Genomic DNA, 9970 nt, shown 5'->3' with positions numbered 1-9970 from the left:
CACCTGCACCCCACATTACTCTTATGGAAATCCACAAGATCAGCAAGATAATAGAGACAGCTTTCTCCCCTCATGTAGATTGCTTGAAGGCTTTTGGGACCTTTAGTCATGCTGAGTCACCCTGAGACAACTTTCCTTCATTAGGACATCTCCATTTACCGCTCATCTACCATGACAAGGGTGGCTTTTGCTACAAATGCACGGCAAAAAGCTGGAATAGCTCTCCCCATCCACTCGGCTACTCCTATTTCTGTCAGACCAGAATTGCTTTGTTGTATGGTTTTTCGGGCTTCTCCCTTTCCAGGGTCATAATTAGTTAAATCCCATCTTTCATGGGTATCATCATATTTGTTTTTGAACCACAGATTATGTCCGCAAGTGACTTTATCTTTCATTGCAGTGTGTTGTATCACAACGCTACAGTATTGAATACAATGTAATTTACTAAAATCTATTAAAATACTTCCATTTTAGAAATCCATTACAACCTTCCTTGTTATTACCATATCCAAGAATGTCAATGCAACAGGAGAATTAACTTGATGAATAGTCCTGCAAAATGTGCCGTCACAAGCTGTTTCTAAAACATCTTTCAAGGCATCTCCGTCAGCTCATGGATTCTCTTTGGTTTTCTTTCTTTTCTAGAACTATTTGCTAGCCCTTAGTTGTGGTAAGCGATTATTGGTGCTTTCAAACAAACTCCATGAAAAACGTTTTTCAAGTGGAGATCAAAGAGCAAAGGCAAACATAAAAGCAGTCTTATAAAAACTGTGTATTAAAAAACCTAAGCTCCATCCATATGCTAATTACATCCAAACCTCATGGCCTCTTCTCTATGAGGCTTCTTAAAGGTGATAGATATGTCAGATGAAACAAAGAAAAAGACATATTACAGACAGAGAAATTATCATGGAGATAGGAGGTAGCTCTCAATAACCTTCAACTGAAGAGTTCTGGTTGGAAAGTGCAGCTCCATAGGGCAAAGCTTGTAACACAAACTGTGGTCCCCATTTATTATGGTCTGAGGTCTGTGATAATTTCTAATGGTTGCAGGTCCATTAGAGAGAGTTTCTACAAGCTAGAGGGTAAAATGATGCCCTGAACCTACAAAAGCATCCAAACTCTTCAGTCCCTAGGAGCGATTTGTTCTTGAGAGCTAAGAGCTAGTTTTAATCGCCCTGATCACACACTTCTGAAATTCAGAACTGAAATGAATTTATGTGCTATCCTCTTATTTTCCTTAACACTTCTGTGCCCGGGTTGTTCAATTTTTTGACTTCTGCCAGCGATGAGATGGTAAGACACAAACACGAAGATGTCCTCATAGGACAAAATGTTACTGACCACTGAAGACCTCAGACACTCAGGTAATCTGGAGTAATTACATGGTATCGCTGCTTGGTGGATTTAAGCAAACAGTATAAAAGGCTCCAAGAAGTGCAATTATTTTAGATAATTAAACTTCTTGCACTTGCTGACTAAAGTCAGTCCAGATTGCACTGCCATCTCCATGCAACCATAGCAACTTCTTTCCATTGTGTCCCAGATTAATGCGAACACCTGGAGTCAAAAACCTGAGGCTTGCGAGTAAGGTGCATAAAACTTTATGGATCTTTCGCATATGGCATGGATCCAGTCACACAGCAGTGATTCACTTTCCAAAGCCCTGTCTCAGCAAGGAGCAGTGGTGGGTTCTCCAGAGACCCCTCTCTTCTTTGCCTGCTTCAAAGTCCCAATCAGGAATATTTTAAGGAGATGACTACAGGAAATTACACATTCCTTCAGGAGATGTGATCCTTCATCGTTCAGATTTTAGCATATTAGTATTTTTAAAGATAGTTCACAACTAAACATGTTTTTGACACACTTAATGTTTTTACTGGGTTCATTTCAACACTTTAAAACATGCCAACAGGGTTCAATGGCACCAGTCTGCGGGTAATTAAGGTTAAAATTTAGCCTTGGTCATATGTGACAGCTCCTGTAAATGTGGTGAAACACAGTTGGAGCACATATCCCCCAGAGAGTAAGTAGACAATTCTTTAAGGAAGCAATGGAAAGATAAATGGATGCAGAAGAGGCTCTGGAATTTTGCTTGAAATATTTTTTGCTTTGCTTTTAATGATCAAAACCATTCCTCCCACTGAACCACATGAAAAAAATAGTATTTGTGTCTGTGCCAAAGGTGGAGCATAGTGTAGACCCACTGAAATAAAAGACAAGTGAAAAATTAATGAGAAACTGGAAGCCAGCAGCTCCCACCCTGTGAGCAGTAGGCTTCTATATACTTCTTCCATAGTGAGTATCTCAACGGGGCTAAAATCACAGTAGCTCCTTTGACTTCAAAGGACATGCACCGGTTGGAAAGTAGAGAAACAATCTGGAGTGCACTGTACCAAGTCTGCACGACTTGGGAAGAGAAGAGAGCCCCTAATAGAGCAATTCGTCACTCAGAACAGGAGGGAATATTTTTATTATAGAAAAAAATTAAGCAAAGGGAAGAAGAATCTACAGGTGATCCAGTTTCAACTGAGGCACCCACCACCCCAAAGGGGATGCAGCCTGGACCTTTAGCTGTAATTTCTAGAGTTAGAAAGACACAGACATGTACAACAAAGAAGACTCAGAGATACAAGCATCCTTTTGCTGTAAACCCCTCACTCTGCTCTATAAAAAATGAGCAGCCTGAGATGGTCCGTACCAAAGCCTGCTGACACCCACCTCCACAGGCATCACAGTCCCACATTATGTCCTAGAAGGGTTTTCTTTCCCCCCCCAGTAACAGCAAAGAACCCACTAATTAATTACAACTTTTTAATCTAACTATGTAATGTTTCAAATACTGGTTGCTCATGTTCTTTTGGGAAACTAATGAAATAAATGGAAGCACTCTCTCTCATCCGTTCAGCAGTCATGCAACACAGTTTTCCAAAAAATGAGAATTTATAGGGAGGAGATCACGAATCACTGAATATATGAATGTGTGTTCTTCTGTTGTTATGTATGAGATGAAAGAAGCTGTCATTCATGTAACACGAAATGAGAAATCCAAGGGGTTTTCCTGATCTCATGTCTTTCCCTGTACATTTATATAATAACATTTGTCTTCCATAGTGTGTTTAATAAATGCACTCTATAGTTTTGAAATGATGTCTTTGCAACCCAGGGAGTTCATTATCACTTGCTCACTGCAAATAGTATCCCTCCAAAACCACCATTTCTTAGGAGTTAGATATATAGTGTTTTAATTGCACCTCGTTAAACGTTTTACCTATTCTGAATATTCTCTGTGAAGTCTATGGGGCCATAATTTCCGTCCCTGTAATTAACTGAGTTCATATGGCAGCACTGGCAAACTATCTTTTGGAAGGCAGGGAGGTAAAAGGCATCTGCACCAGATCTGAATGAGACCCTTGTTTCTGCTGATACCTAAAGACTGAACTGCCCTGGGTTTGTGAGTATTATGATGACAAAAGTCAGCAGCATCACATCCCTGGCAAAGGAAATTTCTGCTCAGCTCAGGTGCTCCTGACCCCAGCAGAGCTCCTTATCCTGGAGCCTCTCTAACCTCCTTTTTACTTCATCAGATCTCAACAGGCTTCTCTGTCATCACTCAGCATGTTATAAAAGGCTCTTAGTTAATGAAACCTTCCAAATTCACCTTGTTTTACAGAAAGAGGAACAAGGGAGGCGATGGGGTTTGAGATGCTCACCCATGAGTGAGTCAGTATCCAAAAGAGAGAAGCAGGAGATGCTGGACAGTCCAGCGCTGCCTGGACCCACCACCAGCAGCCGTGACAGTGACACTGACGGCTCTGCTCCAGCGCTGAGGAGGTTCTGCAGCTCCCACAGCCGAGCTTGCCATGAGCCCTGCCTCCCAGCTTCTAGGGGAGAAGGACTTCAGCAGTGTTTTACAGAGGCACAGGCTGCTCCCCACCATCCTATTATTTTTGCATTCATACCTGAAGCCACACAAACTCTTGCTACAGCAGTTTCTGGCATGGTGGGCACCTTTAGACTCACTATTTACTGATTTTTCTAAGGCTTGCATGAGCAGCAGCACCCCTGGAACCTCTACCCCGCCTGTCAAAGTAGGTTGAAATTGAGCAACGAGTCCAAAAGTTATTGGGGAGGGGAGGAGGATGTAGACACAGATGCACAGACAGTACGATTGCATAAGCCTTGTTCCCATGAGAAACCAGGCTGAAAAACAAACTGTCCTAACATGGATTCTCATAACTCTGCCTATTAAGTAGGTCATGCCAGGTCTCAAACTCGCATAACTTTGCCTTTATCACCAATGGGCTCTCCTCTAGGAGGCAGTCCTGGTTTTGGCAGATTTGACCCCTCATGTTTCAGCTCACTGAGATATCCTTAAGGAAAAAAAAAACAAACCAAACAAACAAACCCTCTCACAGGTAGATACAATGTAATGTCAAAACCCACCACAGTCTTGTACCACAGCAAGATTTATGCTGTGGGGCAGAACCTAATAAACTGATAGGGAACAGATTCAACACTGACTACATCAGCTCCCAGTGCTTTGGGAGATCGGGGGGTCTGAAATTATACTCTAGATCTCAAATGAGTCTCTTCTTCCCTTGAAGTAGGAGAATCTTTCCTGTTAATATTAATGGGAATTATACATCTGCCCTGAAAACAGAATGGACATTCTGCAGAGAGGCACTCTTAAAAATAACCTGTCAAAAAAACGTATTAATAAAGGTAGCCTTTCAGTTTAATCCTGAAACCTCACACTCTTCTCTACTCATTTATCTCCAAGCTCATGAACAGTTTTCATTCCAGTTTTGCTGTTTGGTACCCGACTCCAACACAAGTCATGGGCACCCTGGCTGGGTGATGGGTGCTGCTGCAAAGGTATTGGCCATAAACACTGTGAGAGGTGCTTGGCACAATCCTGACCTACTAAGTTTCAGCTGCACTTTTTTTGAGAATCCCCGCAGATAAAAATTGTTTATTTTCCAAACACTGCAATCTCCTGACAATGATCACCCTTAGGCATGGATCAGACGGCTGGCAGTCTAGTAAGGCAGGACTCCAGTTAGTCTTGCCATCAGAGGAGCCCTGAGCCCTCCCAGAGCTGTGTTCTCTTGGCTTCTGAAGGGAAATTCTTTTTGCATCTCTTTTGTACCCACATCAGCTCATGTCTCTGAGCTGCTTTCCCACTGAAAGGGAACCGGAGGAATTGTTGTAAGAAATTTCACACACTGGCATATAGAACAGGGAAGATTTCTGCAGTGGATCAAAGTATTTTTGGAGCTCTTTCCCATAGCGAAGCACGAATTGCAATGCTAATTATTGTGCCTTGTGCACAGGCCAAATGTGAGAAGGGATGACCCATCCTGGGCTATCTATTGTGCACGCTGTGGTAGGGATTGCAGGTGCAATGGGACACACAGCTGTTCCAGGGCACTGAAATCTTCCTGCTTTTGAGTGGTGCCTGCTGGAAATGCTGATATGGGAATGCGGCCACACCTCCGAAAGCTGAGGTTTTTGAACAAAGTGGCTGTGAGGGAAAACAAGACCAGTCCAAATAAATCCAATGAGAAATCCCACTCATTTCATACAGGAACATTCTTTCTCTTTCTTTTCTTTGAAACAAACGAAAACAGAACAGAAACTTCTCCAGCTTCTGCAGTTTACTATTCTATTTTCCTATGACAACTCTTAAAAAATATATCCCTATCAGACTCCAGGTATACACAAGAAAGTCCTGAATTTGTTTCCTTCAGACCCTCAGTGCACAGAAAGCACCAGAGCATCAGATTTATTTCCATCAGCTGCTTCTTTGGTCAATGTGTGCAAAGGCCCTCACTGAACTGTCACATAACATTGTTCTTTGTGTATTTATCCCTACAAATTTCAAGGGAATTGGTCACCAAAGTAATCAGGGTTTGGTCAGTGGGTTCTTTCTGTATTTTTTCTTCTTTATGCTTCGTAATTGTGAAATGTTGTCATATAAATGTCTGCGCCTCACACAGTGCTGCCTTCCCTTTCTCCATATGCTTTCCATCATGTTCCAGTGACAGGTCACAGCTTCAGTTAGTTTAGTTGTCTGAAAATGAAATCTGCAGATTTTCGTTTATAATTTGGAACTGCATCCAAATTAAAGGGCTAATGGCTTTACAGCTCTGCCCCTTGCAAATCATTCCATAGGCACAAAGATTACAGGAGCCAAATAACCCTGCAAAAAGGGACAGGCACAACCACAATAAGAAATAATATTCCTTTTAGCAATAATTTAAAAAAGCAAAATGCATGCACTGTTGTGCTCACTTTTGATTTCTGTACAAAGTTACTTCAGTCACGCACGGGGATTATACAGGTGATATTATCTGTCTTGCATGCAGCATTACAAATTAAAACGCTTTGCTGGAAAAAAAGAAGGAGGAATGCAGCTGAGCAGAAAAATAAACATTGGTCTGAAGAGTGTTTTTAAAAAAAATCTTTCTATAATCAAAGAAATTGCAACAAAAAAATACTCTGGAACATTTACAAAGATTTATAAAAACTTAGATTTTTCCACTTTTACCTGCCCAGAGAAATAACCAGTGTTCGTTCAGCTGGTCTGTTTTCTGTCACCTAAAAATATCTGCCTCTTTCTGAAAAACTGATGAAGAACCCAGCTCTTCTTTTCTCCCAACATGCCTCAGCTTGAGCTGTGATGTTCGACTTCTCGGCTGAGAGTGTGAACAGTGAGGAACAGATTTCTCTCATCTAGTTTTAACCACTGAAAAAATGAGTATCAAGTGCAAACTCTTCTCTAGGTGCTTTTATGACCAGTATGGATAGAATAGCCCTTTGGAGGTGCCACTGACCATTGACAAATAATTTAGACTGAACACCTATAAGGAGATGAGATGAATCCCACCCACAGAGTTTTCTACTTCCTTGAGGCCAATTAGATACAAATGCTGCTTCACAGTGATCTAGTTTCAAGACTTTGAAACAAGGCTTTCAGTCAAAAATGCAAATTCAGTGAAAGCAAGACCTTTTTGTGGGAAAGGGCTGGCTTCTGATTCCTGTCTTAAAAAGATATTTAGAAGAAAACAATAGGTGTGGTTTCTCCATTTTCAAAAAGCAAAATTTCCATTTTCTGTTTGAAATGAGTCTTGTGTTTGAAATTCACATTAATGTGTAGTCATTTAAAAATAAAGTCTCGCCATAAAAAAGAAATTGTTCCATTGGCCTAGCCTTTCCCCTTATATTTAAATCACAAATCTGCAAGGAAATTTACAATTTAGATGAGAAAAAAAAAAAAAAAAATCGAAACTTCAAATATCTATTTAGGAAATTAAAGCTGTTTCCAATACAACTTCAATGTTTCGTCTGCAGCTGAATCAACCTGTGGTAAAAGGGTTGAGCTGACATCACTTGGGTCGGGGAAACCTGTTGCTGCTCTTTCCCATTCCAGTTTTGCTGTTTGGTACCCGACTCCAACACAAGTCATGGGCACCCTGGCTGGGTGATGGGTGCTGCTGCAAAGGTATTGGCCATAAACACTGTGAGAGGTGCTTGGCACAATCCTGACTGCATTTTGTTCATGTTCTGAGACAAGAGGACTTGATCAAGGTCACATCCAGGAGCCAAGCGAGCAGGTCAACAAGGCGCAGAGCCCCAGCTCCAACACCTACCCCTCTGCTTGGTGCCTTGCCGAAATGGTGAAACAAACCCTCGGTGCCAAACCAAAAGGCCGACAAACCTTTTAATATACGCACAAACCCCAAAGGGAGGATTTGCTCTGACTTTTCCTGCGGGTGAGTTTACGTTGGGCTGTGTGTGGGAGTCTGGTAAAGCAGCCTCTGGTTTCCCCTGGTCAGAGACAAGCTGGCCTGGTCCTTGTCCTGGTCCCTGCAGATGCCATTTCCTCACCACAAAGTCCCGTAGTGCCCTTGGAGCTGTTGCCACCCTTTAACGCAGTCGCATGAAAACCAACATTGAAAAAGAGTTAACATCTCAGCATGAAACTGAGCTGTACGGCATATGCTTTTAACATTAGAAAGAGGAAACAGTTCAGTGAAAAAGATGCAGACCTGGCAAGTTTTGCTTTGTGGGGGAGAAAAAAAGAAGAAGAAAAAATGGTGAAGAGGTTTGTCTCTCTTCGGACAGTGCGGGGCTGAGCGTGCAGATTGGTGCCTGAGGACTGTTGCTGCTTATATATCAGGGTTTAATTTGCAGAGCCAACTGCCCCATTTCTGGCATCGGGTGTGGGTTTGCTTTCCCGAGCCCTTTCCTTTCGCAGCCTCTTTGACTGTTGGCTGTGAGATGGGTTTTGCAGTGCAGGCCAGAGCAAAGAATTGCGCTGGCTCTGTAGGATTTGGGAGTGATAGCTGGGAGCATGTAGGGTGGTGCTGACAACAGCTGTGAGGTTTGGTGCATTTTTAGATAGTCCCCAGCTCCTGCACCTACACAGGAATCTCAGCCTTCGCTTATTTCAGTAATTAAGTTAAGAGAGTGTTTTGGCTGCAGAGGAGGAGTTCAAAACACTCATGTGTATCCAAAAAACAACAAGCAAACAAATGGCAACTTTTTCCTTTTTTTTTTTTTAAACTGGAGGAAAGAAAGCTATTTTTTTTTGAGACTAGTCTCAGGATCTTATGATAGTTGAAAGGCTGGGACTGATAATGCTTCCAGAGGAGGAAGTCAAAAGGCACACAGATCAGCACTGGAGTACCAAAGCTTATTCTTAATTCTTCCATAGGCCAGCCTGAGCGTTGCTGAAAGTAAAAGCAGACTCACAGCAAACAGCTGCTCTGAGAGGAACGGGATATTGAAAACAGCAGGCCAGTGCTTAATTGTTTGGCCAGTATCTTTGAGACAAACATCGTTCACCCCAACGAAACCACCCAAGCTGCCATCTTGGGTTTTCCTTCTGATTTTTAAGCAATGTCATTCGCAGGCATCCTAATTAATGCCAGGCCAAAAGCTCTGGGGGAAAGCTGACTCACAGTCTAGGGAACGATGGAACAAGATGCCCTGTCCTAGCAAAACCCTCGGATGCTCAAACCCTTTTCTTCTAAAGGCAAATATTTTACTGTCAACCACTATGAGCTTCTGAGCATAAAGGCTCATGTCTTGTTGCTTCTAAGGGAGATAAATAGATCATGTGGTGATCTGAGAGTTTATCGGGAGTTACACACAGTCTCTGGTATGGCTTTAATAAATGAGGCAGCTCATACTTTGGATCTACTTTCTCTCCAGCCCTCTTTTCTTCTCTGCCTCCTGTGTATTTGCTTGCACGTGTGCAAACACACATGCGCGCGCACACAAACCACAGACATGTGGACAAATAACCCACTGGACTAAATCTGTTTGAAAAAGACGTTCAAAGAAAATGAGACCCTCCCCCTTGGCTGAAATCAGAAAAAAAACAGGAGTCTGGAACACTGCTGCTGATGGTCTGGTAGAAGACTAGGAACACATCAACCTCACAGAGATGCTCTTATATCAGATTAGTATCCATCTCTGCTGCAGTGTTACTGAAGATTGGCTTCCAGGTGTGGGCACTCAGTCTCTATGAGAGCTACTTTTATCTTCTTAACTCCTGACTCCTTTTTTTTCTTCTGGTTTCCATCAGTTGAGAATGCTTTACCCTTCCAGATCCAAAACCTCCCTTATTCATCTGTGGCTCTGTAGTGGCAGGCAGGGCAGGAAGGAGACAGGCAAACCCCACTGGTGCCAGTGTGTCCTCCTTGCTTCTGCACATGCTCTCACATATTTGAGGGTAATTTTCCATGTTTCTTCATGTTTTAACAGAACTTTCCCACTCTGATGTCTAAACTACAGATTTTTTTTCTCCCTTTGGAAAGCTATGGGGAGGCAGGTGGTTAAGAGGGGGGGGTGTGTGTGTATGTCTCTCTCTCTCTCTCTCTCTCTCTCTCTGTATATATATATATATATAGTAGAGGGTTTGGGTTAAAAACTTTTGAACCAGCCTGGGTTAATACTT

Source organism: Columba livia, chromosome 16 (assembly GCF_036013475.1).
Source record: "Columba livia isolate bColLiv1 breed racing homer chromosome 16, bColLiv1.pat.W.v2, whole genome shotgun sequence".
NCBI classification, from domain to species: Eukaryota; Metazoa; Chordata; class Aves; order Columbiformes; family Columbidae; genus Columba; species Columba livia.
The sequence above is the reverse complement of the archived record's forward strand: the minus strand, read 5'-3'. Positions refer to the sequence as shown.